Genomic DNA, 4453 nt, shown 5'->3' with positions numbered 1-4453 from the left:
TTTTGTGTGTGTTATGTTTTGCAAGTTATGAGGAGTATACCCTTACTCCATGGTGTTATGCATGCAAAAAGGGAGTGGGCCGAACCCATCATGGGCTGCCCTTGATCCGAATACAAAGGATATGGCCCGAATGGGCTTGTGCGATCGGTTCGATTTGTGCGCTTGGGCTTGTTTAATATACATACCTTCAATACACATAACCTATAACATAACATTCAATTAATTATCAAAGTTCACATAATCACATAACGTTCACATACGTTACATTAACTACAAAGATAGGTTCGAAACACAAGTTGTCACAGTATGGTAGTATAGCATGTCGAGTCGTATAGTATAATCGTATATCATAGCATAATGTCGCCTAGAATTGCAGGGACTTGTTATCGTCTTGGGGTAGCAATGCGAGTCGTGTGTGTCGATCGAAGTGATAGCAAAAATCGAGGAACTTTCAAAATCTTAAACACATAAACAGATAAATACACATAAAACACACAAAATCGACGAATTATCAGAGTAAGCAATTGCGGGCTCAAAATCGAGACACATAAAATCGAGAGATAGATTGTCTGTGGCTAATAGACGTTGACTACCCAAAGCGATTCGACTATTCACAATAGACTTGTCGTCACATTTCGACTTCCAGGGTCGTGTTTCTGCCTCGATTCTTGGGCATTCAACACGCATTCCCTAGGTCATACTTGCGAGTTCAGGTCATTGGAGTCCGTCGAGGCTTTGGTGAGATAAATAAAAATCTAGAACAAGTTGTCAAGGTTAGGGTTTCACCCCTAGCTTAGCAACTTCTTCCTTGTTTTAGTAAAATTGAGGAGATTATTCATCAAAATATGGATTTCACTCCTGATTTGGTATAATTCTCCTCGTTTGTTATCGAAAATAATGAGGAAATCATCGATAAATTGGTAAAATCAGCATTGGTCAAGTAATTTAGTCGGGAGTTTGCGGTTTTCACACCTAATCCTGACTAAATCGCTTGACTCTATTCGGAAATTCGAGTGCAGTGATAGCGTGAAATAGCTGGGTATAGCACATAAGCTTGGTCTGTTGGTTCCTAACTATAGTCTAGGTCTCTAAGACAGCGACCCGGACTAGGTCGTGTCTAGCCTAATTCCCTATAGTTATGGCTCTGATACCAATCTGTCACACACCAACCGATGGCGGAATCATCGGGGCATGGCACTGAGCGAAACAAGTTTCCACAACAACTATCATTACCATTCAGTTTAAATAATACGTCCCATACCGTATCCCAAACAGTAAAACAAATTATTACAGATAACAACCAGTCAAATATTATGTTCCGACAACTCAGATTTAAATATTAAATAAATATTGTTTGTTTGTTCTAAAGAACCCTAGCCTGATCTTGACAGAGAACTATTTGTTGGGGGGCTCTAGAGCTTTATTCTAGCCTCGCTTCCCTAGCAAGTAAACACCTGTCACATACGTTAAAATACAGTCAATACATAAAATGTAAAGGTGAGCATACAAGTTTGATAATAGCATATAGAGTTCGAAATAGTTTACGCATAACCAGCACGTACACAGAGGAAAACGAAGCATGTTAATTATCGACATGGATCTATCGATACCAATGACTGCGGGTTGACTGTCCGAGACAGTTCGCAATACATGATTACCACCGTAATCCATGCAAGTAATTGTCCTTAACAACCCCCGTGTGAACGGGTGTTGAGTCCAAACATAACAACAAGCATTCATTTAGTCACGTAATACATGCATAACGGTTAGCATTTAAAGTAATTGGGTAGTGTGTTCGATTGTGATATAGATAAGTAACGTATGTAACACCCAAAAGTGCTAAAGCAAAAAGGGTTTGAGTATACTCACAGCAGTTTGCTTGATGGATTGAAGGGAGCGCTTGAGAGTAGGGTTAGCCTGAATAGTTCGATAGCATAACGATGAGTAACGAGTAAAATGGGAACAAGTGATGATGGGTCGAACAGCCTGGTCGATCGAACTGTAGGTTCGATCGGACGGGTGTTTGTTCGGTTAGACAGTCCGTTCGGACAGCCTGTTTGATCGGCCGGTAGTAGGATGTGTTTGTGTATGATGGTTTGTCCTTTTGAGGTTTTCGTTGTAGTATTTGAGAACATTGAAGTGTTCTTACCTTTCAGGTCGATCGATCGAACGGCCTGTTCGATCGGCCGGCTTAACCGATCGGCTAGACACTTCAGTAGTAAGTCCTCAGCAGGATGTCACCTGATCGAACAACATGTTCGATCGGGTGGCACTCCACTACATCGAACAAGTTGAAAATCGATTAAGTGTTGAAGCATAGTATCTCATGATCCAAAGAGTAATGTTGACAAACAGTCGGTCGATCGAACATTACTTCATTTAATACCATACTTCATGAAACTGTCAAAGTGTGGGGCCATATGCTAGGCGATCGGCTGGCCTGGTCGATCGGCTGACATGTCCGATCGGTTGGGCTGTTCGTTCGAACAGCCTGTTCGATCGGTCAGCATCCTGACCTGGTCGGCCCGTTCGTCTAACACTTGGCTGTTCTGATTGTTTGGCGTTATATCGAGGTATTTTGACAACGAGCTGAACTATGGAGCCTTCGTTCTTACTTGTTTCCCATGCTTGGACAGGAATCACCCAAGTCCGGCCAGTGAATGGTTCGGAACGATAGTTTAACGTTTAACCCGGAATCGGTGAACCTTGTAGGCAGAACCCGAATCTTGAGCCACTCAACCATTAGAATGATTAGTGAGTTGGCTCAAGCTCCGTTTTTACCGTTTTGAAGGCATTGAGTGTAAAAGAGTTGAAAGAAAGTTGGAAATCCTTCTTTCAATCCTTTACACCATGTAAATGTTCCGATCTGTGATAGATCTTAGTTTGTTTATGTGGAAATCGGCTAGATCCAAGTGATTCTTGGTGGATTGAGGCCAAAACATGAAGTTCTTGAAGAACACCATGATGACATCATCCTAGAACACTTAGATCTTGATGATTTCACAGTTAGAAATCAAGATTTGAAAGATAGAAAGGTGTAGGAGTGTGCATTGATCAAGAAAGTACAAGATTTAGGATGAAAACTTACCGGGATTGAGAGAAATCTGAGAAAAGAAGAGGAGCACGAGTTGGTAGGTCAGAGAGTTTCTAAAAGATGACAATGACAGGCCTATTTATAGGCTTCCAAAAGAGGAAAGGACTGGCCGATCGGCCAGGCATCCCGATCGGACAGCCTGCTCGATCGGACAGTCCGTCCGATCGGCTGGGCTGTTCGATCGGCGGGGAGCCTGATCGGTCAACAGCCTGTTTCGAGTGTTTGGCGCGACGATTTTTTACGTTTCGATTCCGATTGAATACGACACGAATACGATTGAGTTTCCTATTCAAATTACTTTTAATCCCAACTACTATATCTACATACAAGCATCTATATTTCACACTATCCTTACGCTGCCATTCATCATAATTCGATTTCGATTGAGTTTCGAGTTTCGATTCGATTTGATCACCACACATAACATAAAGTAAACGTGCACAAATAACACATAAGGCACATACACACGTATAATCACACCAAAAACTGCATAATTCGAGTCTCGAGTTTGATTGATGATTTGATTAGCTTGATTATTGATTGATTGACTTTATCGCATTGTTACTTCCTACTATTCATAGTCGTAAACGCGTTGATTAAACATTCGATTACTTCGATTCCTTTTTGATTAACAACACTTACTCCACATAATACAAATAAGACATAAATAGACTAATTACAGTCAAAGAAGTCAAACTTGACTTTGACTCGTGGTAACACGAGGTGTTACAATACGAGGTTCATAAAGATATAACATTTTGTTATTTAATATATAAAATTACATTTATTCAACCCGTGTAATACACGGGGTTCTAACCTAGTAAGAAGATAAAAATATAATAAAAGAACAAAAAATGACTCACCAAAACATCGAAATGTGCACTGGAGTAAATTTGCCTTTTTTTCCCCAATTTTTTATTCTAATAAACGAATGAATTAATAAAAAAGTAAATAAAAAATAAGGGAAAATACTATTTTACTAAATAGTTTTGAAAAAAACACTAAAATGATAAATATTTTTCCCGTAACACCACTTTTGGATAAACCTCTTTTTATGAACATATCTCTTTTGGTTCTGATACGAAGCACTTGTGACATAATAAATGAAACCGTTGGTCTTTTTTATTACCATTGTCGTGCCTTTGGACGGGTGGAGGTTGGGTTTCCGTGCATCTGAGAGAGCCAAGGGACTGGCGGTGGTAGAGTAGTCGATCTTGGCTACAACGCCCGATGTCATGGTGGCTGATGAAACAATGGTTAACCGGGCAAGGTTAACTCACTGGTCTCGTCAAGAAGGGTTAATCTCTTCCTCTCGAGGATCGCTGGCTGGATCACCGGTGGGTCGATCTCCTGCACAAG

Source organism: Helianthus annuus, chromosome 6, assembly GCF_002127325.2.
Source record: "Helianthus annuus cultivar XRQ/B chromosome 6, HanXRQr2.0-SUNRISE, whole genome shotgun sequence".
Lineage (NCBI taxonomy): Eukaryota > Viridiplantae > Streptophyta > Magnoliopsida > Asterales > Asteraceae > Helianthus > Helianthus annuus.
The sequence above is the reverse complement of the archived record's forward strand: the minus strand, read 5'-3'. Positions refer to the sequence as shown.